At 69.9% G+C, this 25,664-nt stretch overlaps 10 pseudogenes; all 10 read left to right on the plus strand.

Moving 5' to 3' along the window:
• The first annotated feature begins 4,182 nt into the window (after positions 1-4,182).
• Positions 4,183-4,318, plus strand: LOC137209761 (5S ribosomal RNA; annotated as a pseudogene).
• Positions 4,319-6,307: 1,989 nt separating this feature from the next.
• Positions 6,308-6,443, plus strand: LOC137209696 (5S ribosomal RNA; annotated as a pseudogene).
• Positions 6,444-7,380: 937 nt separating this feature from the next.
• LOC137209650 (5S ribosomal RNA) lies at positions 7,381-7,516 on the plus strand (annotated as a pseudogene).
• Positions 7,517-10,602: 3,086 nt separating this feature from the next.
• Positions 10,603-10,738, plus strand: LOC137209762 (5S ribosomal RNA; annotated as a pseudogene).
• A 1,989-nt stretch (positions 10,739-12,727) lies between these two features.
• LOC137209763 (5S ribosomal RNA) lies at positions 12,728-12,863 on the plus strand (annotated as a pseudogene).
• A 946-nt stretch (positions 12,864-13,809) lies between these two features.
• Positions 13,810-13,945, plus strand: LOC137209616 (5S ribosomal RNA; annotated as a pseudogene).
• A 3,085-nt stretch (positions 13,946-17,030) lies between these two features.
• LOC137209671 (5S ribosomal RNA) lies at positions 17,031-17,166 on the plus strand (annotated as a pseudogene).
• Positions 17,167-19,152: 1,986 nt separating this feature from the next.
• Positions 19,153-19,288, plus strand: LOC137209697 (5S ribosomal RNA; annotated as a pseudogene).
• A 937-nt stretch (positions 19,289-20,225) lies between these two features.
• Positions 20,226-20,361, plus strand: LOC137209651 (5S ribosomal RNA; annotated as a pseudogene).
• Positions 20,362-23,413: 3,052 nt separating this feature from the next.
• Positions 23,414-23,549, plus strand: LOC137209764 (5S ribosomal RNA; annotated as a pseudogene).
• The last annotated feature ends 2,115 nt before the right edge of the window (positions 23,550-25,664 follow it).

Here is a 25,664-nt window from a genome sequence, read left to right on the forward strand (position 1 = left end):
GTTAGTAGTTGGACGGCAGACCTCCCAGACGGGAGAGCTCCTGGGAACGCCAGGTGCTGTAGGCTTTTTGCCTCCCGCTACACACCTTCTCATTTTGTCGACCTCGGCGGTCGTGGCGTTGCGGCGTTGGCGGCGGCGGTGGCGGCGGTGGTGGCGGCGGCCGTCTCCGCCCCCGCCGGGTACCGCTGCAGGCCCCACCTCCTCAGGACCCTCCCACCACAGCAAGCGTCTGATGGGGCGCTCCCCGACTGCCTGAGCGGCCAGGCGGCCAGAAGGCGTCCCTGGAAGGCAGCGGCAAACCATATGCTCCGTTCGTCCCCTGACTCGAAGCAGACATGGCCGCGGACCCGGGTTCCGTCCATGCGGCCCGTGAGCCCCTCGACCTGCACCTGGCGGTCCCCACTGGAGCCCAGCCCCGGCGCCGCCACCTGTCTCCCGGTGGGTGTCTCTCCAAAGCTCCATCCGGAAAAAGCCCCCCCTCCACCGTTTCGCCGCGGCCGTGTGCCGGAGAGGGATAGAGGGCCCAGGCCGCTTCCGCGGGCCTGCCGGCCACCTGGGGTGGGGTCCTGAGCTCGGACGGTGGTGTGGGGGCAAGGGGGGCGTTGCTGGGTAAGGGGCTTTGCTAACGCAAAGGTGGCTCCCACTGGCTTCGGGCCAGCTGCTATCGGGCAGGAAGGCTGTCCCGGTCTGCGACAGGGCAGCGCCTAGCGCAGCATGGGCGGGCAGGTGGGATGCCCAAGGGACCGCAGTCCCCGGGCCCTGAAGCCTCCGGGGCCACATCCTTGTGAGCGACCTGCGGGATCTGGGGTGGGAGGCCAAGCGCCGAAACGTTTGCTGGGTCCCGCCCGCCCTGGGCTGGGTGGTCGCCAACACCTCCGCCACCACCCGATCACCGAGACCTCCGTTCCTCTGCCTAGGTGGCCGGCGGGGCCCTGCCAGGGCGGGCGGGCCGCTAGGCTGGCAGTAAGGCCCAAGGGCCTGCTAAGCTGCGCCTCAAGAGCAGCCCGCGACCCACCGACACCTACTACCAAAGCAGCCTAGACGGGCCCGATCAAGTCTGGATCTCGGAAGCTAAGCAGGGTCGGGCCTGTTTCGAACTTGGATGGGAGACGTCCTGGCTGGGAGAGCTCCTGGGAATACCGGGTGCTGTAGGCTTTTTGCCTCTCGCTCCGCTTTCTCCTTTTGTCGCCCGCGGTGGTGGCGATGGTGGCGGCGGTGGTGGAGGCAGCCGTCTCCGCCCCTGTCAGGTACCGCTGCAGGCCCCACCTCCTCAGGCCCCTGCCACCACAGCAAGCTCTGATGGGGCACTCCCCACCTGCCTGACCGGCCAGGCGGCCAGAAGGCGTCCCTGGAAGGCAGCGGCACACCAGCTGCTCCGGGTGGCGGCCTGACGTCACCCAGACATGGCCGCGGACCCGGGTGCCGTCCGTTCGGCCCCCGAGCCCCACGAGCTGCAGCTGGCCGCAGCCACTGGAGCCCAGCCCCCGGCGCCGCCACCTGTCTTCCGGGGTGTCTCTCCACAGCTCCATCCGGAAAAAGCCCCCCTCCACCGTTTCGCCGCGGCCGTGTGCCGGAGAGGGATAGAGGGCCCAGGCCGCTTCCCGCAGGCCTGCCGGCCACCTGGGCCGGGGTACAGAGCTCGGACGGTGGTGTGGGGGCAAGGGTGGCGTTGCTGGGTCTAAGGGGCTTTGCCAACTCAACGGTGGCTCCCACTGGCTTCAGGCCAGCTGCTGTCGGGCAGGAAGGCCGGCCCGGTCTGCGACAGGGCTGCGCCTAGCGCAGCGTGGGCAGTCAGGTGGGATGCCCAAAGGACCGCAGGCCCCGGGCCCTGAAGCCTCCGGGGCCACATCCCTGTGAGCGACCTGCGGGATCCGGGGTGGGAGGCCAAGCGCCGAAACGTTTCCTGGGTCCCTCCCGCCCTGGGCTGGGTGGTCGCCAAAACCTCCGACACCACCTGGTCCCCGAGACCTCCGTTCCTCTGCCTAGGCGGGCGGGCCGCTGGGCTGGCGGTAAGTCCCATGGGCCTGCTAAGCTGCGCCTCAAGAGGCAGCCTGCGACCCACTGACACCTACTGTCAAACCAGCCTAGACGGGCCCGATCAAGTCTGGATCTCGGAAGCTAAGCAGGGTCGGGCCTGGTTCGAACTTGGATGGGAGACCTCCTGGATGGGAGAGCTCCTGGGAATACCGGGTGCTGTAGGATTTTTGCCTTCCGCTCCGCTTTCTCCTTTTGTCGCCCGCAGTGGCGGCGGCGGCGGCCGTCTCCGCCCCCGCCGGGTACCAGGTACCGCTGCAGGCCCCACCTCCTCAGGCCCCTCCCACCACAGCAAGCGTCTGATGGGGCACTCCCCACCTGCCAGACCGGCCAGGCGGCCAGAAGGCGTCCCTGGAAGGCAGCGACACACCAGCCGCTCCAGGGGGCGGCCTGACGTCACCCAGACATGGCCGCGGACCCGGGTGCCGTCCGTTCGGCCCCCGAGCCCCACGAGCTGCAGCTGGCCGCAGCCACTGGAGCCCAGCCCCGGCGCCGCCACCTGTCTTCCGGGGTGTCTCTCCACAGCTCCATCCGGAAAAAGCCCCCTCCACCGTTTCGCCGCGGCCGTGTGCCGGAGAGGGATAGAGGGCCCAGGCCGCTTCCGCAGGCCTGCCGGCCACCTGGCCGGGGTACAGAGCTCGGACGGTGGTGTGGGGGCAAGGGTGGCGTTGCTGGGTCTAAGGGGCTTTGCCAACTCAACGGTGGCTCCCACTGGCTTCAGGCCAGCTGCTGTCGGGCAGGAAGGCCGGCCCGGTCTGCGACAGGGCTGCGCCTAGCGCAGCGAGGGCAGGCAGGTGAGATGCCCAAAGGACCGCAGGCCCCGGGCCCTGAAGCCTCCGGGGCCACATCCTTGTGAGCGACCTGCGGGATCTGGGGTGGGAGGCCAAGCGACGAAACGTTTCCTGGGTCCCGCCCGCCCTGGGCTGGGTGGTCGCCAACACCTCGCGCCAGCAACCGGTCCCCGAGACCTCCGTTCCTCTGCCTAGACGGGCGGCGGGGCCCTGCCAGGGCGGGCGGGCCGCTGGGCTTGCGGTAAGGCGCAAGGGCCTGCTAAGCTGCGCCTCAAGAGGCAGCCCGCGACCCACTGACACCTACTGCCAAAGCAGCCTAGACGGGCCCAATCAAGTCTGGATCTCGGAAGCTAAGCAGGGTCGGGCCTGGTTAGAACTTGGATGGGAGACCTCCTGGATGGAGAGCTCCTGGGAATGCCGGGTGCTGTACGCTTTTTGCCTCCCGCTCCGCTTTCTCCTTTTGTCGCCCGCGGTGTCAGTGGCGGCGGCCGTCTCCACGCCTGCTGGGTACCAGGTACCACTGCAGGCCCCACCTCCTCTGGCCCCTCCCACCACAGCAAGCGTCTGATGGGGCACTCCCCACCTGCCTGACTGGCCAGGCGGCCAGAAGGCGTCCCTGGAAGGCAGCGGCACACCAGACGCTCCAGGGGCGGCCTGACGTCACCCAGACATGGCCGCGGACCCGGGTGCCGTCCGTTCGGTCCGTGAGCCCCGCGAGCTACACCTGGCCGCAGCCACAGGAGCCCAGGCCCGGCTCCACCACCTGTCTTCCAGGGTGTCTCTCCACAGCTCCATCCGGAAAAAAGCACCCCCTCCGCCGCTTCGCCTCGGCCGTGGGCGGGAGCAGGATCGAGGGCCCAGGCCGCTTCCCCGGGCCTGCCGGCCCCCTGGGCCGGGGTACAGAGCTCGGACGGTGGTGTGGGGGCAAGGGTGGCGTTGCTGGGTCTAAGGGGCTTTGCCAACTCAATGGTGGCTCCCACTGGCTTCGGGCCAGCTGCTGTCGGGCAGGAGGGCCGGCCCGGTCTGCGGCTGGGCTGCGCCTAGCGCAGCGTGGGCGGTCAGGTGGGATGCACAAGGGACCGCAGGCCCCGGGCCCTGAAGCCTCCGGGGCCACATCCCTGTGAGCGACCTGCGGACTCTGCGGTGGGAGGCCAAGCGCCGAAACGTTTCCTGGGTCCCTCCCGCCCTGGGCTGGGTGGTCGCCAACTCCTCTGCCACCGCCTGGTCCCCGAGACCTCCGTTCCCCTGCCTAGGCGGGCGGCGGGGCCCTGCCGGGGCGGGCGGGCCACTGGGCCGGCGGTAAGTCCCAAGCGCCTGCTAAGCTGCGCCTCAAGTGGAAGCCCGCGACCCCCCCAGTGTCTACGGCCAAACCACCCTAGACGGGCCCGATCTCGACTCGATCTCGGAAGCTAAGCAGGGTTGGGCCTGGTTAGTAGTTGGATGGGAGACCTCCCGGACGGGAGAGCTCCTGGGAACGCCAGGTGCTGTAGGCTTTTTGCCTCCCGCTACACACCTTCTCCTTTTGTCGACCGTGGCGGTCGTGGCGGTGGCGGCGGTGGCGGCGGTGGTGGCGGCGGCCGTCTCCGCCCCCGCCGGGTACCGCTGCAGGCCCCACCTCCTCAGGACCCTCCCACCACAGCAAGCGTCTGATGGGGCGCTCCCCGCCTGCCTGAGCGGCCAGGCGGCCAGAAGTCGTCCCTGGAAGGCAGCGGCACACCAGACGCTCCGTTGGTCCCCTGACTCGAAGCAGACATGGCCGCGGACCTGGGTGCCGTCCATGCGGCCCGCGAGCCCCTCGACCTGCACCTGGCGGCCCCCACTGGAGCCCAGCCCCGGCGCCGCCACCTGTCTGCCGGGGGGTGTCTCTCCACAGCTCCATCCGGAAAAAGCCCCCCCTCCACCGTTTCGCCGTGGCCTGGTGCCGGAGAGGGATAGAGGGCGCAGGCCGCTTCCGCAGGCCTGCCGTCCACCTGGGCCGGTGTCCTGAGCTCGGACGGTGGTGTGGAGGCAAGGGTGGCATTGCTGGGTCTAAGGGGCTTTGCCAACTCAACGGTGGCTCCCACTTCCTTCGGGCCAGCTGCTGTCGGGCAGGAAGGCCGGCCCGGTCTGCGACAGGGCTGCGCCTAGCGCAGCGTGGGCAGTCAGGTGGGATGCCCAAAGGACCGCAGGCCCCGGGCCCTGAAGCCTCCGGGGCCACATCCCTGTGAGCGACCTGCGGGATCCGGGGTGGGAGGCCAAGCGCCGAAACGTTTCCTGGGTCCCTCCCGCCCTGGGCTGGGTGGTCGCCAAAACCTCCGACACCACCTGGTCCCCGAGACCTCCGTTCCTCTGCCTAGGCGGGCGGGCCGCTGGGCTGGCGGTAAGTCCCATGGGCCTGCTAAGCTGCGCCTCAAGAGGCAGCCTGCGACCCACTGACACCTACTGTCAAACCAGCCTAGACGGGCCCGATCAAGTCTGGATCTCGGAAGCTAAGCAGGGTCGGGCCTGGTTCGAACTTGGATGGGAGACCTCCTGGATGGGAGAGCTCCTGGGAATACCGGGTGCTGTAGGATTTTTGCCTTCCGCTCCGCTTTCTCCTTTTGTTGCCCGCGGTGGCGGCGGCGGCGGCGGCGGCCGTCTCCGCCCCCGCCGGGTACCAGGTACCGCTGCAGGCCCCACCTCCTCAGGCCCCTCCCACCACAGCAAGCGTCTGATGGGGCACTCCCCACCTGCCAGACCGGCCAGGCGGCCAGAAGGCGTCCCTGGAAGGCAGCGACACACCAGCCGCTCCAGGGGGCGGCCTGACGTCACCCAGACATGGCCGCGGACCCGGGTGCCGTCCGTTCGGCCCGCGAGCCCCGCGAGCTGCACCTGGCCGCAGCCACTGGAGTCCAGCCCCGGCACCGCCACCTGTCTTCCGGGGTGTCTCTCCACAGCTCCATCCGGAAAAAGCACCCCTTCTGCCCCTTCGCCGCGGCCGTGGGCAGGAGCAGGATCGAGGGCCCAGGCCACTTCCCCGGACCTGCCGGCCACCTGGGACGAGGTCCTGAGCTCGGACGGTGGCGTCGGGGCAAGGGTGGCCTTGCTGTGTCTAAGGGGCCGTGCCAACTCAATGGTGGCTCCCAGTGGCTTCGGGCCAGCTGCTGTAGGACAGGAGGGTCGGACCAGTCTGCCTCTGAGCTACGCCTACCACAGCGTGGGCGCGCAGGTGGGATGCCCGAGGCACCGCCGACCCCGGGCCCTGAAGCCTCCGGGGCTACGTCCCTGTGAGCGGCCTGTGGGATCTGGGGCGGGGCACGAAGCGCCGAAAAGCTTGCTGTGTCCCACCCGCCCTGCGCTGGGAGGTCGCCAACTCCTCCGCCACCCCCCGGTCGCCGAAACCTCCGTTCCCCCGCCTAGGCGGGCGGCGGGGCCCTGCCAGGGCGGGCGGGCCGCTGGGCCGGCGGTAAGGCCCAAGGGCCTGCTAAACTGCACCTCAAGAGGCAGCCCGCGACCACCCCAGTGTCTACGGCCAAACCACCCTAGACGGGCCCGATCTCGACTCGATCTCGGAAGCTAAGCAGGGTTGGGCCTGGTTAGTAGTTGGATGGCAGACTTCCCGGACGGGAGAGCTCCCTGGAACGCCAGGTGCTGTAGGCCTTTTGCCTCCCGCTACACACCTTCTCATTTTGTCGACCGCGGCGGTCGTGGCGGTGGCGGCGGTGGTGGCGGCGGCCGTCTCCGCCCCCGCCGGGTACCGCTGCAGGCCCCACCTCCTCAGGACCCTCCCACCACAGCAAGCGTCTGATGGGGCGCTCCCCGCCTGCCTGAGCGGCCAGGCGGCCAGAAGGCGTCCCTGGAAGGCAGCGGCACACCATATGCTCCGTTCGTCCCCTGACTCGAAGCAGAAATGGCCGCGGACCCGGGTGCCGTCCATGCGGCCCGCGAGCCCCTCGACCTGCACCTGGCGGTCCCCACTGGATCCAGCCCCGGCGCCGCCACCTGTCTGCCGGTGGGTGTCTCTCCACAGCTCCATCCGGAAAAAGCCCCCCCTCCACCGTTTCGCCGCGGCCGGGTGCCGGAGAGGGATAGAGGGCCCAGGCCACATCCGCGGGACTGCCGGCCACCAGGGGCGGGGTCCTGAGGTCGGACGGTGGTGTGGGGGCAAGGGTGGAGTTGCTGGGTCTAAGGGGCTTTGCCAACTCAATGGTGGCTCCCACTGGCTTCGGGCCAGCTGCTGTCGGGCAGGAGGGCCGGCCCGGTCTGCGACAGGGCTGCGCCTAGCGCAGCGTGGGCGGTCAGGTGGGATGCACAAGGGACCGCAGGCCCCGGGCCCTGAAGCCTCTGGGGCCACAACCCTGTGAGCGACCTGCGGGATCTGCGGTGGGAGGCCAAGCGCCGAAATGTTTCCTGGGTCCCTCCCACCCTGGCCTGGGTGGTCGCCAACTCCTCTGCCACCGCCTGGTCCCCGAGACCTCCGTTCCCCTGCCTAGGCGGGCGGCGGGGCCCTGCCGGGGCGGGCGGGCCACTGGGCCGGCGGTAAGGCCCAAGAGCCTGCTAAGCTGCACCTCAAGTGGAAGCCCGCGACCCCCCCAGTGTCTACGGCCAAACCACCCTAGACGGGCCCGATCTCGACTCGATCTCGGAAGCTAAGCAGGGTTGGGCCTGGTTAGTAGTTGGACGGCAGACCTCCCGGACGGGAGAGCTCCTGGGAACGCCAGGTGCTGTAGGCTTTTTGCCTCCCGCTACACACCTTCTCATTTTGTCGACCGCGGTGGTCGTGGCGTTGGCGGCGGTGGCGGCGGCGGTGGCGGCGGTGGTGGCGGCGGCCGTCTCCGCCCCCGCCGGGTACCGCTGCAGGCCCCACCTCCTCAGGACCCTCCCACCACAGCAAGCGTCTGATGGGGCGCTCCCCGCCTGCCTGAGCGGCCAGGCGGCCAGAAGGCGTCCCTGGAAGGCAGCGGCAAACCATATGCTCCGTTCGTCCCCTGACTCGAAGCAGACATGGCCGCGGACCCGGGTGCCGTCCATGCGGCCCGCGAGCCCCTCGACCTGCACCTGGCGGTCCCCACTGGAGCCCAGCCCCGGCGCCGCCACCTGTCTGCCGGTGGGTGTCTCTCCACAGCTCCATCCGGAAAAAGCCCCCCCTCCACCGTTTCGCCGCGGCCGTGTGCCGGAGAGGGATAGAGGGCCCAGGCCGCTTCCGCGGGTCTGCCGGCCACCTGGGGCGGGGTCCTGAGCTCGGACGGTGGTGTGGGGGCAAGGGGGGCGTTGCTGGGTAAGGGGCTTTGCTAACGCAAAGGTGGCTCCCACTGGCTTCGGGCCAGCTGCTATCGGGCAGGAAGGCTGGCCCGGTCTGCGACAGGGCAGCGCCTAGCGCAGCGTGGGCGGGCAGGTGGGATGCCCAAGGGACCGCAGTCCCCGGGCCCTGAAGCCTCCGGGGCCACATCCTTGTGAGCGACCTGCGGGATCTGGGGTGGGAGGCCAAGCGCCGAAACGTTTGCTGGGTCCCGCCCGCCCTGGGCTGGGTGGTCGCCAACACCTCCGCCACCACCCGATCACCGAGACCTCCGTTCCTCTGCCTAGGTGGCCGGCGGGGCCCTGCCAGGGCGGGCGGGCCGCTAGGCTGGCAGTAAGGCCCAAGGGCCTGCTAAGCTGCGCCTCAAGAGGCAGCCCGCGACCCACCGACACCTACTACCAAAGCAGCCTAGACGGGCCCGATCAAGTCTGGATCTCGGAAGCTAAGCAGGGTCGGGCCTGTTTCGAACTTGGATGGGAGACGTCCTGGCTGGGAGAGCTCCTGGGAATACCGGGTGCTGTAGGCTTTTTGCCTCTCGCTCCGCTTTCTCCTTTTGTCGCCCGCGGTGGCGGCGATGGTGGCGGCGGTGGTGGAGGCAGCCGTCTCCGCCCCTGTCAGGTACCGCTGCAGGCCCCACCTCCTCAGGCCCCTGCCACCACAGCAAGCGTCTGATGGGGCACTCCCCACCTGCCTGACCGGCCAGGCGGCCAGAAGGCGTCCCTGGAAGGCAGCGGCACACCAGCTGCTCCGGGTGGCGGCCTGACGTCACCCAGACATGGCCGCGGACCCGGGTGCCGTCCGTTCGGCCCCCGAGCCCCACGAGCTGCAGCTGGCCGCAGCCACTGGAGCCCAGCCCCGGCGCCGCCACCTGTCTTCCGGGGTGTCTCTCCACAGCTCCATCCGGAAAAAGCCCCCCTCCACCGTTTCGCCGCGGCCGTGTGCCGGAGAGGGATAGAGGGCCCAGGCCGCTTCCGCAGGCCTGCCGGCCACCTGGGCCGGGGTACAGAGCTCGGACGGTGGTGTGGGGGCAAGGGTGGCGTTGCTGGGTCTAAGGGGCTTTGCCAACTCAACGGTGGCTCCCACTGGCTTCAGGCCAGCTGCTGTCGGGCAGGAAGGCCGGCCCGGTCTGCGACAGGGCTGCGCCTAGCGCAGCGAGGGCAGGCAGGTGAGATGCCCAAAGGACCGCAGGCCCCGGGCCCTGAAGCCTCCGGGGCCACATCCTTGTGAGCGACCTGCGGGATCTGGGGTGGGAGGCCAAGCGACGAAACGTTTCCTGGGTCCCGCCCGCCCTGGGCTGGGTGGTCGCCAACACCTCGCGCCAGCAACCGGTCCCCGAGACCTCCGTTACTCTGCCTAGACGGGCGGCGGGGCCCTGCCAGGGCGGGCGGGCCGCTGGGCTTGCGGTAAGGCGCAAGGGCCTGCTAAGCTGCGCCTCAAGAGGCAGCCCGCGACCCACTGACACCTACTGCCAAAGCAGCCTAGACGGGCCCAATCAAGTCTGGATCTCGGAAGCTAAGCAGGGTCGGGCCTGGTTAGAACTTGGATGGGAGACCTCCTGGATGGGAGAGCTCCTGGGAATGCCGGGTGCTGTAGGCTTTTTGCCTCTCGCTCCGCTTTCTCCTTTTGTCGCCCGCGGTGTCAGTGGCGGCGGCCGTCTCCACGCCTGCTGGGTACCAGGTACCACTGCAGGCCCCACCTCCTCTGGCCCCTCCCACCACAGCAAGCGTCTGATGGGGCACTCCCCACCTGCCTGACTGGCCAGGCGGCCAGAAGGCGTCCCTGGAAGGCAGCGGCACACCAGACGCTCCAGGGGCGGCCTGACGTCACCCAGACATGGCCGCGGACCCGGGTGCCGTCCGTTCGGTCCGTGAGCCCCGCGAGCTACACCTGGCCGCAGCCACAGGAGCCCAGGCCCGGCTCCACCACCTGTCTTCCAGGGTGTCTCTCCACAGCTCCATCCGGAAAAAGCACCCCCTCCGCCGCTTCGCCTCGGCCGTGGGCGGGAGCAGGATCGAGGGCCCAGGCCGCTTCCCCGGGCCTGCCGGCCCCCTGGGCCGGGGTACAGAGCTCGGACGGTGGTGTGGGGGCAAGGGTGGCGTTGCTGGGTCTAAGGGGCTTTGCCAACTCAATGGTGGCTCCCACTGGCTTCGGGCCAGCTGCTGTCGGGCAGGAGGGCCGGCCCGGTCTGCGGCTGGGCTGCGCCTAGCGCAGCGTGGGCGGTCAGGTGGGATGCACAAGGGACCGCAGGCCCCTGGCCCTGAAGCCTCCGGGGCCACATCCCTGTGAGCGACCTGCGGACTCTGCGGTGGGAGGCCAAGCGCCGAAACGTTTCCTGGGTCCCTCCCGCCCTGGGCTGGGTGGTCGCCAACTCCTCTGCCACCGCCTGGTCCCCGAGACCTCCGTTCCCCTGCCTAGGCGGGCGGCGGGGCCCTGCCGGGGCGGGCGGGCCACTGGGCCGGCGGTAAGTCCCAAGCGCCTGCTAAGCTGCGCCTCAAGTGGAAGCCCGCGACCCCCCCCAGTGTCTACGGCCAAACCACCCTAGACGGGCCCGATCTCGACTCGATCTCGGAAGCTAAGCAGGGTTGGGCCTGGTTAGTAGTTGGATGGGAGACCTCCCGGACGGGAGAGCTCCTGGGAACGCCAGGTGCTGTAGGCTTTTTGCCTCCCGCTACACACCTTCTCCTTTTGTCGACCGTGGCGGTCGTGGCGGTGGCGGCGGTGGCGGCGGTGGTGGCGGCGGCCGTCTCCGCCCCCGCCGGGTACCGCTGCAGGCCCCACCTCCTCAGGACCCTCCCACCACAGCAAGCGTCTGATGGGGCGCTCCCCGCCTGCCTGAGCGGCCAGGCGGCCAGAAGTCGTCCCTGGAAGGCAGCGGCACACCAGACGCTCCGTTGGTCCCCTGACTCGAAGCAGACATGGCCGCGGACCTGGGTGCCGTCCATGCGGCCCGCGAGCCCCTCGACCTGCACCTGGCGGCCCCCACTGGAGCCCAGCCCCGGCGCCGCCACCTGTCTGCCGGGGGGTGTCTCTCCACAGCTCCATCCGGAAAAAGCCCCCCCTCCACCGTTTCGCCGTGGCCTGGTGCCGGAGAGGGATAGAGGGCGCAGGCCGCTTCCGCGGGCCTGCCGTCCACCTGGGCCGGTGTCCTGAGCTCGGACGGTGGTGTGGAGGCAAGGGTGGCGTTGCTGGGTCTAAGGGGCTTTGCCAACTCAACGGTGGCTCCCACTTCCTTCGGGCCAGCTGCTGTCGGGCAGGAAGGCCGGCCCGGTCTGCGACAGGGCTGCGCCTAGCGCAGCGTGGGCAGTCAGGTGGGATGCCCAAAGGACCGCAGGCCCCGGGCCCTGAAGCCTCCGGGGCCACATCCCTGTGAGCGACCTGCGGGATCCGGGGTGGGAGGCCAAGCGCCGAAACGTTTCCTGGGTCCCTCCCGCCCTGGGCTGGGTGGTCGCCAAAACCTCCGACACCACCTGGTCCCCGAGACCTCCGTTCCTCTGCCTAGGCGGGCGGGCCGCTGGGCTGGCGGTAAGTCCCATGGGCCTGCTAAGCTGCGCCTCAAGAGGCAGCCTGCGACCCACTGACACCTACTGTCAAACCAGCCTAGACGGGCCCGATCAAGTCTGGATCTCGGAAGCTAAGCAGGGTCGGGCCTGGTTCGAACTTGGATGGGAGACCTCCTGGATGGGAGAGCTCCTGGGAATACCGGGTGCTGTAGGATTTTTGCCTTCCGCTCCGCTTTCTCCTTTTGTCGCCCGCGGTGGCGGCGGCGGCGGCGGCGGCCGTCTCCGCCCCCGCCGGGTACCAGGTACCGCTGCAGGCCCCACCTCCTCAGGCCCCTCCCACCACAGCAAGCGTCTGATGGGGCACTCCCCACCTGCCAGACCGGCCAGGCGGCCAGAAGGCGTCCCTGGAAGGCAGCGACACACCAGCCGCTCCAGGGGGCGGCCTGACGTCACCCAGACATGGCCGCGGACCCGGGTGCCGTCCGTTCGGCCCGCGAGCCCCGCGAGCTGCACCTGGCCGCAGCCACTGGAGTCCAGCCCCGGCACCGCCACCTGTCTTCCGGGGTGTCTCTCCACAGCTCCATCCGGAAAAAGCACCCCTTCTGCCCCTTCGCCGCGGCCGTGGGCAGGAGCAGGATCGAGGGCCCAGGCCACTTCCCCGGACCTGCCGGCCACCTGGGACGAGGTCCTGAGCTCGGACGGTGGCGTCGGGGCAAGGGTGGCCTTGCTGTGTCTAAGGGGCCGTGCCAACTCAATGGTGGCTCCCAGTGGCTTCGGGCCAGCTGCTGTAGGACAGGAGGGTCGGACCAGTCTGCCTCTGAGCTACGCCTACCACAGCGTGGGCGCGCAGGTGGGATGCCCGAGGCACCGCCGACCCCGGGCCCTGAAGCCTCCGGGGCTACGTCCCTGTGAGCGGCCTGTGGGATCTGGGGTGGGGCACGAAGCGCCGAAAAACTTGCTGTGTCCCACCCGCCCTGCGCTGGGAGGTCGCCAACTCCTCCGCCACCCCCCGGTCGCCGAAACCTCCGTTCCCCCGCCTAGGCGGGCGGCGGGGCCCTGCCAGGGCGGGCGGGCCGCTGGGCCGGCGGTAAGGCCCAAGGGCCTGCTAAACTGCACCTCAAGAGGCAGCCCGCGACCACCCCAGTGTCTACGGCCAAACCACCCTAGACGGGCCCGATCTCGACTCGATCTCGGAAGCTAAGCAGGGTTGGGCCTGGTTAGTAGTTGGATGGGAGACCTCCCGGACGGGAGAGCTCCTGGGAACGCCAGGTGCTGTAGGCTTTTTGCCTCCCGCTACACACCTTCTCCTTTTGTCGACCGTGGCGGTCGTGGCGGTGGCGGCGGTGGCGGCGGTGGTGGCGGCGGCCGTCTCCGCCCCCGCCGGGTACCGCTGCAGGCCCCACCTCCTCAGGACCCTCCCACCACAGCAAGCGTCTGATGGGGCGCTCCCCGCCTGCCTGAGCGGCCAGGCGGCCAGAAGGCGTCCCTGGAAGGCAGCGGCACACCATATGCTCCGTTCGTCCCCTGACTCGAAGCAGAAATGGCCGCGGACCCGGGTGCCGTCCATGCGGCCCGCGAGCCCCTCGACCTGCACCTGGCGGTCCCCACTGGATCCAGCCCCGGCGCCGCCACCTGTCTGCCGGTGGGTGTCTCTCCAAAGCTCCATGCGGAAAAAGCCCCCCCTCCACCGTTTCGCCGCGGCCGGGTGCCGGAGAGGGATAGAGGGCCCAGGCCACATCCGCGGGACTGCCGGCCACCAGGGGCGGGGTCCTGAGGTCGGACGGTGGTGTGGGGGCAAGGGTGGAGTTGCTGGGTCTAAGGGGCTTTGCCAACTCAATGGTGGCTCCCACTGGCTTCGGGCCAGCTGCTGTCGGGCAGGAGGGCCGGCCCGGTCTGCGACAGGGCTGCGCCTAGCGCAGCGTGGGCGGTCAGGTGGGATGCACAAGGGACCGCAGGCCCCGGGCCCTGAAGCCTCTGGGGCCACAACCCTGTGAGCGACCTGCGGGATCTGCGGTGGGAGACCAAGCGCCGAAATGTTTCCTGGGTCCCTCCCACCGTGGCCTGGGTGGTCGCCAACTCCTCTGCCACCGCCTGGTCCCCGAGACCTCCGTTCCCCTGCCTAGGCGGGCGGCGGGGCCCTGCCGGGGCGGGCGGGCCACTGGGCCGGCGGTAAGGCCCAAGAGCCTGCTAAGCTGCACCTCAAGTGGAAGCCCGCGACCCCCCCAGTGTCTACGGCCAAACCACCCTAGACGGGCCCGATCTCGACTCGATCTCGGAAGCTAAGCAGGGTTGGGCCTGGTTAGTAGTTGGACGGCAGACCTCCCAGACGGGAGAGCTCCTGGGAACGCCAGGTGCTGTAGGCTTTTTGCCTCCCGCTACACACCTTCTCATTTTGTCGACCTCGGCGGTCGTGGCGTTGGCGGCGTTGGCGGCGGCGGTGGCGGCGGTGGTGGCGGCGGCCGTCTCCGCCCCCGCCGGGTACCGCTGCAGGCCCCACCTCCTCAGGACCCTCCCACCACAGCAAGCGTCTGATGGGGCGCTCCCCGACTGCCTGAGCGGCCAGGCGGCCAGAAGGCGTCCCTGGAAGGCAGCGGCAAACCATATGCTCCGTTCGTCCCCTGACTCGAAGCAGACATGGCCGCGGACCCGGGTTCCGTCCATGCGGCCCGTGAGCCCCTCGACCTGCACCTGGCGGTCCCCACTGGAGCCCAGCCCCGGCGCCGCCACCTGTCTCCCGGTGGGTGTCTCTCCAAAGCTCCATCCGGAAAAAGCCCCCCCTCCACCGTTTCGCCGCGGCCGTGTGCCGGAGAGGGATAGAGGGCCCAGGCCGCTTCCGCGGGCCTGCCGGCCACCTGGGGTGGGGTCCTGAGCTCGGACGGTGGTGTGGGGGCAAGGGGGGCGTTGCTGGGTAAGGGGCTTTGCTAACGCAAAGGTGGCTCCCACTGGCTTCGGGCCAGCTGCTATCGGGCAGGAAGGCTGTCCCGGTCTGCGACAGGGCAGCGCCTAGCGCAGCATGGGCGGGCAGGTGGGATGCCCAAGGGACCGCAGTCCCCGGGCCCTGAAGCCTCCGGGGCCACATCCTTGTGAGCGACCTGCGGGATCTGGGGTGGGAGGCCAAGCGCCGAAACGTTTGCTGGGTCCCGCCCGCCCTGGGCTGGGTGGTCGCCAACACCTCCGCCACCACCCGATCACCGAGACCTCCGTTCCTCTGCCTAGGTGGCCGGCGGGGCCCTGCCAGGGCGGGCGGGCCGCTAGGCTGGCAGTAAGGCCCAAGGGCCTGCTAAGCTGCGCCTCAAGAGGCAGCCCGCGACCCACCGACACCTACTACCAAAGCAGCCTAGACGGGCCCGATCAAGTCTGGATCTCGGAAGCTAAGCAGGGTCGGGCCTGTTTCGAACTTGGATGGGAGACGTCCTGGCTGGGAGAGCTCCTGGGAATACCGGGTGCTGTAGGCTTTTTGCCTCTCGCTCCGCTTTCTCCTTTTGTCGCCCGCGGTGGTGGCGATGGTGGCGGCGGTGGTGGAGGCAGCCGTCTCCGCCCCTGTCAGGTACCGCTGCAGGCCCCACCTCCTCAGGCCCCTGCCACCACAGCAAGCGTCTGATGGGGCACTCCCCACCTGCCTGACCGGCCAGGCGGCCAGAAGGCGTCCCTGGAAGGCAGCGGCACACCAGCTGCTCCGGGTGGCGGCCTGACGTCACCCAGACATGGCCGCGGACCCGGGTGCCGTCCGTTCGGCCCCCGAGCCCCACGAGCTGCAGCTGGCCGCAGCCACTGGAGCCCAGCCCCGGCGCCGCCACCTGTCTTCCGGGGTGTCTCTCCACAGCTCCATCCGGAAAAAGCCCCCCTCCACCGTTTCGCCGCGGCCGTGTGCCGGAGAGGGATAGAGGGCCCAGGCCGCTTCCGCAGGCCTGCCGGCCACCTGGGCCGGGGTACAGAGCTCGGACGGTGGTGTGGGGGCAAGGGTGGCGTTGCTGGGTCTAAGGGGCTTTGCCAACTCAACGGTGGCTCCCACTGGCTTCAGGCCAGCTGCTGTCGGGCAGGAAGGCCGGCCCGGTCTGCGACAGGGCTGCGCCTAGCGCAGCGAGGGCAGGCAGGTGAGATGCCCAAAGGACCGCAGGCCCCGGGCCCTGAAGCCTCCGGGGCCACATCCTTGTGAGCGACCTGCGGGATCTGGGGTGGGAGGCCAAGCGACGAAACGTTTCCTGGGTCCCGCCCGCCCTGGGCTGGGTGGTCGCCAACACCTCGCGCCAGCAACCGGTCCCCGAGACCTCCGTTCCTCTGCCTAGACGGGCGGCGGGGCCCTGCCAGGGCGGGCGGGCCGCTGGGCTTGCGGTAAGGCGCAAGGGCCTGCTAAGCTGCGCCTCAAGAGGCAGCCCGCGACCCACTGACACCTACTGCCAAAGCAGCCTAGACGGGCCCAATCAAGTCTGGATCTCGGAAGCTAAGCAGGGTCGGGCCTGGTTAGAACTTGGATGGGAGACCTCCTGGATGGGAGAGCTCCTGGGAATGCCGGGTGCTGTACGCTTTTTGCCTCCCGCTCCGCTTTCTCCTTTTGTCGCCCGCGGTGTCAGTGGCGGCGGCCGTCTCCACGCCTGCTGGGTACCAGGTACCACTGCAGGCCCCACCTCCTCTGGCCCCTCCCACCACAGCAAGCGTCTGATGGGGCACTCCCCACCTGCCTGACTGGCCAGGCGGCCAGAAGGCGTCCCTGGAAGGCAGCGGCACACCAGACGCTCCAGGGGCGGCCTGACGTCACCCAGACATGGCCGCGGACCCGGGTGCCGTCCGTTCGGTCCGTGAGCCCCGCGAGCTACACCTGGCCGCAGCCACAGGAGCCCAGGCCCGGCTCCACCACCTGTCTTCCAGGGTGTCTCTCCACAGCTCCATCCGGAAAAAGCACCCCCTCCGCCGCTTCGCCTCGGCCGTGGGCGGGAGCAGGATCGAGGGCCCAGGCCGCTTCCCCGGGCCTGCCGGCCCCCTGGGCCGGGGTACAGAGCTCGGACGGTGGTGTGGGGGCAAGGGTGGCGTTGCTGGGTCTAAGGGGCTTTGCCAACTCAATGGTGGCTCCCACTGGCTTCGGGCCAGCTGCTGTCGGGCAGGAGGGCCGGCCCGGTCTGCGGCTGGGCTGCGCCTAGCGCAGCGTGGGCGGTCAGGTGGGATGCACAAGGGACCGCAGGCCCCGGGCCCTGAAGCCTCCGGGGCCACATCCCTGTGAGCAACCTGCGGACTCTGCGGTGGGAGGCCAAGCGCCGAAACGTTTCCTGGGTCCCTCCCGCCCTGGGCTGGGTGGTCGCCAACTCCTCTGCCACCGCCTGGTCCCCGAGACCTCCGTTCCCCTGCCTAGGCGGGCGGCGGGGCCCTGCCGGGGCGGGCGGGCCACTGGGCCGGCGGTAAGTCCCAAGCGCCTGCTAAGCTGCGCCTCAAGTGGAAGCCCGCGACCCCCCCAGTGTCTACGGCCAAACCACCCTAGACGGGCCCGATCTCGACTCGATCTCGGAAGCTAAGCAGGGTTGGGCCTGGTTAGTAGTTGGATGGGAGACCTCCCGGACGGGAGAGCTCCTGGGAACGCCAGGTGATGTAGGCTTTTTGCCTCCCGCTACACACCTTCTCCTTTTGTCGACCGTGGCGGTCGTGGCGGTGGCGGCGGTGGCGGCGGTGGTGGCGGCGGCCGTCTCCGCCCCCGCCGGGTACCGCTGCAGGCCCCACCTCCTCAGGACCCTCCCACCACAGCAAGCGTCTGATGGGGCGCTCCCCGCCTGCCTGAGCGGCCAGGCGGCCAGAAGGCGTCCCTGGAAGGCAGCGGCACACCAGACGCTCCGTTGGTCCCCTGACTCGAAGCAGACATGGCCGCGGACCTGGGTGCCGTCCATGCGGCCCGCGAGCCCCTCGACCTGCACCTGGCGGCCCCCACTGGAGCCCAGCCCCGGCGCCGCCACCTGTCTGCCGGGGGGTGTCTCTCCACAGCTCCATCCGGAAAAAGCCCCCCCTCCACCGTTTCGCCGTGGCCTGGTGCCGGAGAGGGATAGAGGGCGCAGGCCGCTTCCGCGGGCCTGCCGTCCACCTGGGCCGGTGTCCTGAGCTCGGACGGTGGTGTGGAGGCAAGGGTGGCGTTGCTGGGTCTAAGGGGCTTTGCCAACTCAACGGTGGCTCCCACTTCCTTCGGGCCAGCTGCTGTCGGGCAGGAAGGCCGGCCCGGTCTGCGACAGGGCTGCGCCTAGCGCAGCGTGGGCAGTCAGGTGGGATGCCCAAAGGACCGCAGGCCCCGGGCCCTGAAGCCTCCGGGGCCACATCCCTGTGAGCGACCTGCGGGATCCGGGGTGGGAGGCCAAGCGCCGAAACGTTTCCTGGGTCCCTCCCGCCCTGGGCTGGGTGGTCGCCAAAACCTCCGACACCACCTGGTCCCCGAGACCTCCGTTCCTCTGCCTAGGCGGGCGGGCCGCTGGGCTGGCGGTAAGTCCCATGGGCCTGCTAAGCTGCGCCTCAAGAGGCAGCCTGTGACCCACTGACACCTACTGTCAAACCAGCCTAGACGGGCCCGATCAAGTCTGGATCTCGGAAGCTAAGCAGGGTCGGGCCTGGTTCGAACTTGGATGGGAGACCTCCTGGATGGGAGAGCTCCTGGGAATACCGGGTGCTGTAGGATTTTTGCCTTCCGCTCCGCTTTCTCCTTTTGTCGCCCGCGGTGGCGGCGGCGGCGGCGGCCGTCTCCGCCCCCGCCGGGTACCAGGTACCGCTGCAGGCCCCACCTCCTCAGGCCCCTCCCACCACAGCAAGCGTCTGATGGGGCACTCCCCACCTGCCAGACCGGCCAGGCGGCCAGAAGGCGTCCCTGGAAGGCAGCGACACACCAGCCGCTCCAGGGGGCGGCCTGACGTCACCCAGACATGGCCGCGGACCCGGGTGCCGTCCGTTCGGCCCGCGAGCCCCGCGAGCTGCACCTGGCCGCAGCCACTGGAGTCCAGCCCCGGCACCGCCACCTGTCTTCCGGGGTGTCTCTCCACAGCTCCATCCGGAAAAAGCACCCCTTCTGCCCCTTCGCCGCGGCCGTGGGCAGGAGCAGGATCGAGGGCCCAGGCCACTTCCCCGGACCTGCCGGCCACCTGGGACGAGGTCCTGAGCTCGGACGGTGGCGTCGGGGCAAGGGTGGCCTTGCTGTGTCTAAGGGGCCGTGCCAACTCAATGGTGGCTCCCAGTGGCTTCGGGCCAGCTGCTGTAGGACAGGAGGGTCGGACCAGTCTGCCTCTGAGCTACGCCTACCACAGCGTGGGCGCGCAGGTGGGATGCCCGAGGCACCGCCGACCCCGGGCCCTGAAGCCTCCGGGGCTACGTCCCTGTGAGCGGCCTGTGGGATCTGGGGCGGGGCACGAAGCGCCGAAAAGCTTGCTGTGTCCCACCCGCCCTGCGCTGGGAGGTCGCCAACTCCTCCGCCACCCCCCGGTCGCCGAAACCTCCGTTCCCCCGCCTAGGCGGGCGGCGGGGCCCTGCCAGGTCGGGCGGGCCACTGGGCCGGCGGTAAGGCCCAAGGGCCTGCTAAACTGCACCTCAAGAGGCAGCCCGCGACCACCCCAGTGTCTACGGCCAAACCACCCTAGACGGGCCCGATCTCGACTCGATCTCGGAAGCTAAGCAGGGTTGGGCCTGGTTAGTAGTTGGATGGCAGACTTCCCGGACGGGAGAGCTCCCTGGAACGCCAGGTGCTGTAGGCCTTTTGCCTCCCGCTACACACCTTCTCATTTTGTCGACCGCGGCGGTCGTGGCGGTGGCGGCGGTGGTGGCGGCGGCCGTCTCCGCCCCCGCCGGGTACCGCTGCAGGCCCCAACTCCTCAGGACCCTCCCACCACAGCAAGCGTCTGATGGGGCGCTCCCCGCCTGCCTGAGCGGCCAGGCGGCCAGAAGGCGTCCCTGGAAGGCAGCGGCACACCATATGCTCCGTTCGTCCCCTGATTCGAAGCAGAAATGGCCGCGGACCCGGGTGCCGTCCATGCGGCCCGCGAGCCCCTCGACCTGCACCTGGCGGTCCCCACTGGATCCAGCCCCGGCGCCGCCACCTGTCTGCCGGTGGGTGTCTCTCCAAAGCTCCATCCGGAAAAAGCCCCCCCTCCACCGTTTCGCCGCGGCCGGGTGCCGGAGAGGGATAGAGGGCCCAGGCCACATCCGCGGGACTGCCGGCCACCAGGGGCGGGGTCCTGAGGTCGGACGGTGGTGTGGGGGCAAGGGTGGAGTTGCTGGGTCTAAGGGGCTTTGCCAACTCAATGGTGGCTCCCACTGGCTTCGGGCCAGCTGCTGTCGGGCAGGAGGGCCGGCCCGGTCTGCGACAGGGCTGCGCCTAGCGCAGCGTGGGCGGTCAGGTGGGATGCACAAGGGACCGCAGGCCCCGGGCCCTGAAGCCTCTGGGGCCACAACCCTGTGAGCGACCTGCGGGATCTGCGGTGGGAGACCAAGCGCCGAAATGTTTCCTGGGTCCCTCCCACCGTGGCCTGGGTGGTCGCCAACTCCTCTGCCACCGCCTGGTCCCCGAGACCTCCGTTCCCCTGCCTAGGCGGGCGGCGGGGCCCTGCCGGGGCGGGCGGGCCACTGGGCCGGCGGTAAGGCCCAAGAGCCTGCTAAGCTGCACCTCAAGTGGAAGCCCGCGACCCCCCCAGTGTCTACGGCCAAACCACCCTAGACGGGCCCGATCTCGACTCGATCTCGGAAGCTAAGCAGGGTTGGGCCTGGTTAGTAGTTGGACGGCAGACCTCCCGGACGGGAGAGCTCCTGGGAACGCCAGGTGCTGTAGGCTTTTTGCCTCCCGCTACACACCTTCTCATTTTGTCGACCGCGGCGGTCGTGGCGTTGGCGGCGTTGGCGGCGGCGGTGGCGGCGGTGGTGGCGGCGGCCGTCTCCGCCCCCGCCGGGTACCGCTGCAGGCCCCACCTCCTCAGGACCCTCCCACCACAGCAAGCGTCTGATGGGGCGCTCCCCGCCTGCCTGAGCGGCCAGGCGGCCAGAAGGCGTCCCTGGAAGGCAGCGGCACACCATATGCTCCGTTCGTCCCCTGACTCGAAGCAGAAATGGCCGCGGACCCGGGTGCCGTCCATGCGGCCCGCGAGCCCCTCGACCTGCACCTGGCGGTCCCCACTGGATCCAGCCCCGGCGCCGCCACCTGTCTGCCGGTGGGTGTCTCTCCAAAGCTCCATGCGGAAAAAGCCCCCCCTCCACCGTTTCGCCGCGGCCGGGTGCCGGAGAGGGATAGAGGGCCCAGGCCACATCCGCGGGACTGCCGGCCACCAGGGGCGGGGTCCTGAGGTCGGACGGTGGTGTGGGGGCAAGGGTGGAGTTGCTGGGTCTAAGGGGCTTTGCCAACTCAATGGTGGCTCCCACTGGCTTCGGGCCAGCTGCTGTCGGGCAGGAGGGCCGGCCCGGTCTGCGACAGGGCTGCGCCTAGCGCAGCGTGGGCAGTCAGGTGGGATGCCCAAAGGACCGCAGGCGCCGGGCCCTGAAGCCTCCGGGGCCACATCCCTGTGAGCGACCTGCGGGATCCGGGGTGGGAGGCCAAGCGCCGAAACGTTTCCTGGGTCCCTCCCGCCCTGGGCTGGGTGGTCGCCAAAACCTCCGACACCACCTGGTCCCCGAGACCTCCGTTCCTCTGCCTAGGCGGGCGGGCCGCTGGGCTGGCGGTAAGTCCCATGGGCCTGCTAAGCTGCGCCTCAAGAGGCAGCCTGCGACCCACTGACACCTACTGTCAAACCAGCCTAGACGGGCCCGATCAAGTCTGGATCTCGGAAGCTAAGCAGGGTCGGGCCTGGTTCGAACTTGGATGGGAGACCTCCTGGATGGGAGAGCTCCTGGGAATACCGGGTGCTGTAGGATTTTTGCCTTCCGCTCCGCTTTCTCCTTTTGTCGCCCGCGGTGGCGGCGGCGGCGGCCGTCTCCGCCCCCGCCGGGTACCAGGTACCGCTGCAGGCCCCACCTCCTCAGGCCCCTCCCACCACAGCAAGCGTCTGATGGGGCACTCCCCACCTGCCAGACCGGCCAGGCGGCCAGAAGGCGTCCCTGGAAGGCAGCGACACACCAGCCGCTCCAGGGGGCGGCCTGACGTCACCCAGACATGGCCGCGGACCCGGGTGCCGTCCGTTCGGCCCCCGAGCCCCACGAGCTGCAGCTGGCCGCAGCCACTGGAGCCCAGCCCCGGCGCCGCCACCTGTCTTCCGGGGTGTCTCTCCACAGCTCCATCCGGAAAAAGCCCCCCTCCACCGTTTCGCCGCGGCCGTGTGCCGGAGAGGGATAGAGGGCCCAGGCCGCTTCCGCAGGCCTGCCGGCCACCTGGGCCGGGGTACAGAGCTCGGACGGTGGTGTGGGGGCAAGGGTGGCGTTGCTGGGTCTAAGGGGCTTTGCCAACTCAACGGTGGCTCCCACTGGCTTCAGGCCAGCTGCTGTCGGGCAGGAAGGCCGGCCCGGTCTGCGACAGGGCTGCGCCTAGCGCAGCGAGGGCAGGCAGGTGAGATGCCCAAAGGACCGCAGGCCCCGGGCCCTGAAGCCTCCGGGGCCACATCCTTGTGAGCGACCTGCGGGATCTGGGGTGGGAGGCCAAGCGACGAAACGTTTCCTGGGTCCCGCCCGCCCTGGGCTGGGTGGTCGCCAACACCTCGCGCCAGCAACCGGTCCCCGAGACCTCCGTTCCTCTGCCTAGACGGGCGGCGGGGCCCTGCCAGGGCGGGCGGGCCGCTGGGCTTGCGGTAAGGCGCAAGGGCCTGCTAAGCTGCGCCTCAAGAGGCAGCCCGCGACCCACTGACACCTACTGCCAAAGCAGCCTAGACGGGCCCAATCAAGTCTGGATCTCGGAAGCTAAGCAGGGTCGGGCCTGGTTAGAACTTGGATGGGAGACCTCCTGGATGGGAGAGCTCCTGGGAATGCCGGGTGCTGTACGCTTTTTGCCTCCCGCTCCGCTTTCTCCTTTTGTCGCCCGCGGTGTCAGTGGCGGCGGCCGTCTCCACGCCTGCTGGGTACCAGGTACCACTGCAGGCCCCACCTCCTCTGGCCCCTCCCACCACAGCAAGCGTCTGATGGGGCACTCCCCACCTGCCTGACTGGCCAGGCGGCCAGAAGGCGTCCCTGGAAGGCAGCGGCACACCAGACGCTCCAGGAGCGGCCTGACGTCACCCAGACATGGCCGCGGACCCGGGTGCCGTCCGTTCGGTCCGTGAGCCCCGCGAGCTACACCTGGCCGCAGCCACAGGAGCCCAGGCCCGGCTCCACCACCTGTCTTCCAGGGTGTCTCTCCACAGCTCCATCCGGAAAAAGCACCCCCTCCGCCGCTTCGCCTCGGCCGTGGGCGGGAGCAGGATCGAGGGCCCAGGCCGCTTCCCCGGGCCTGCCGGCCCCCTGGGCCGGGGTACAGAGCTCGGACGGTGGTGTGGGGGCAAGGGTGGCGTTGCTGGGTCTAAGGGGCTTTGCCAACTCAATGGTGGCTCCCACTGGCTTCGGGCCAGCTGCTGTCGGGCAGGAGGGCCGGCCCGGTCTGCGGCTGGGCTGCGCCTAGCGCAGCGTGGGCGGTCAGGTGGGATGCACAAGGGACCGCAGGCCCCGGGCCCTGAAGCCTCCGGGGCCACATCCCTGTGAGCGACCTGCGGACTCTGCGGTGGGAGGCCAAGCGCCGAAACGTTTCCTGGGTCCCTCCCGCCCTGGGCTGGGTGGTCGCCAACTCCTCTGCCACCGCCTGGTCCCCGAGACCTCCGTTCCCCTGCCTAGGCGGGCGGCGGGGCCCTGCCGGGGCGGGCGGGCCACTGGGCCGGCGGTAAGTCCCAAGCGCCTGCTAAGCTGCGCCTCAAGTGGAAGCCCGCGACCCCCCCAGTGTCTACGGCCAAACCACCCTAGACGGGCCCGATCTCGACTCGATCTCGGAAGCTAAGCAGGGTTGGGCCTGGTTAGTAGTTGGATGGGAGACCTCCCGGACGGGAGAGCTCCTGGGAACGCCAGGTGCTGTAGGCTTTTTGCCTCCCGCTACACACCTTCTCCTTTTGTCGACCGTGGTGGTCGTGGCGGTGGCGGCGGTGGCGGCGGTGGTGGCGGCGGCCGTCTCCGCCCCCGCCGGGTACCGCTGCAGGCCCCACCTCCTCAGGACCCTCCCACCACAGCAAGCGTCTGATGGGGCGCTCCCCGCCTGCCTGAGCGGCCAGGCGGCCAGAAGTCGTCCCTGGAAGGCAGCGGCACACCAGACGCTCCGTTGGTCCCCTGACTCGAAGCAGACATGGCCGCGGACCCGGGTGCCGTCCATGCGGCCCGCGAGCCCCTCGACCTGCACCTGGCGGTCCCCACTGGAGCCCAGCCCCGGTGCCGCCACCTGTCTGCCGGTCGGTGTCTCTCCAAAGCTCCATCCGGAAAAAGCCCCCCCTCCACCGTTTCGCCGCGGCCGTGTGCCGGAGAGGGATAGAGGGCCCAGGCCGCTTCCGCGGGCCTGCCGGCCACCTGGGGTGGGGTCCTGAGCTCGGACGGTGGTGTGGGGGCAAGGGGGGCGTTGCTGGGTAAGGGGCTTTGCTAACGCAAAGGTGGCTCCCACTGGCTTCGGGCCAGCTGCTATCGGGCAGGAAGGCTGGCCCGGTCTGCGACAGGGCAGCGCCTAGCGCAGCATGGGCGGGCAGGTGGGATGCCCAAGGGACCGCAGTCCCCGGGCCCTGAAGCCTCCGGGGCCACATCCTTGTGAGCGACCTGCGGGATCTGGGGTGGGAGGCCAAGCGCCGAAACGTTTGCTGGGTCCCGCCCGCCCTGGGCTGGGTGGTCGCCAACACCTCCGCCACCACCCGATCACCGAGACCTCCGTTCCTCTGCCTAGGTGGCCGGCGGGGCCCTGCCAGGGCGGGCGGGCCGCTAGGCTGGCAGTAAGGCCCAAGGGCCTGCTAAGCTGCGCCTCAAGAGGCAGCCCGCGACCCACCGACACCTACTACCAAAGCAGCCTAGACGGGCCCGATCAAGTCTGGATCTCGGAAGCTAAGCAGGGTCGGGCCTGTTTCGAACTTGGATGGGAGACGTCCTGGCTGGGAGAGCTCCTGGGAATACCGGGTGCTGTAGGCTTTTTGCCTCTCGCTCCGCTTTCTCCTTTTGTCGCCCGCGGTGGCGGCGATGGTGGCGGCGGTGGTGGAGGCAGCCGTCTCCGCCCCTGTCAGGTACCGCTGCAGGCCCCACCTCCTCAGGCCCCTGCCACCACAGCAAGCGTCTGATGGGGCACTCCCCACCTGCCTGACCGGCCAGGCGGCCAGAAGGCGTCCCTGGAAGGCAGCGGCACACCAGCTGCTCCGGGTGGCGGCCTGACGTCACCCAGACATGGCCGCGGACCCGGGTGCCGTCCGTTCGGCCCCCGAGCCCCACGAGCTGCAGCTGGCCGCAGCCACTGGAGCCCAGCCCCGGCGCCGCCACCAGTCTTCCGGGGTGTCTCTCCACAGCTCCATCCGGAAAAAGCCCCCCTCCACCGTTTCGCCGCGGCCGTGTGCCGGAGAGGGATAGAGGGCCCAGGCCGCTTCCGCAGGCCTGCCGGCCACCTGGGCCGGGGTACAGAGCTCGGACGGTGGTGTGGGGGCAAGGGTGGCGTTGCTGGGTCTAAGGGGCTTTGCCAACTCAACGGTGGCTCCCACTGGCTTCAGGCCAGCTGCTGTCGGGCAGGAAGGCCGGCCCGGTCTGCGACAGGGCTGCGCCTAGCGCAGCGAGGGCAGGCAGGTGAGATGCCCAAAGGACCGCAGGCCCCGGGCCCTGAAGCCTCCGGGGCCACATCCTTGTGAGCGACCTGCGGGATCTGGGGTGGGAGGCCAAGCGACGAAACGTTTCCTGGGTCCCGCCCGCCCTGGGCTGGGTGGTCGCCAACACCTCGCGCCAGCAACCGGTCCCCGAGACCTCCGTTCCTCTGCCTAGACGGGCGGCGGGGCCCTGCCAGGGCGGGCGGGCCGCTGGGCTTGCGGTAAGGCGCAAGGGCCTGCTAAGCTGCGCCTCAAGAGGCAGCCCGCGACCCACTGACACCTACTGCCAAAGCAGCCTAGACGGGCCCAATCAAGTCTGGATCTCGGAAGCTAAGCAGGGTCGGGCCTGGTTAGAACTTGGATGGGAGACCTCCTGGAT

The sequence above is a fragment of the Pseudorca crassidens genome, chromosome 16 (genome assembly GCF_039906515.1).
Source record: "Pseudorca crassidens isolate mPseCra1 chromosome 16, mPseCra1.hap1, whole genome shotgun sequence".
NCBI lineage: Eukaryota > Metazoa > Chordata > Mammalia > Artiodactyla > Delphinidae > Pseudorca > Pseudorca crassidens.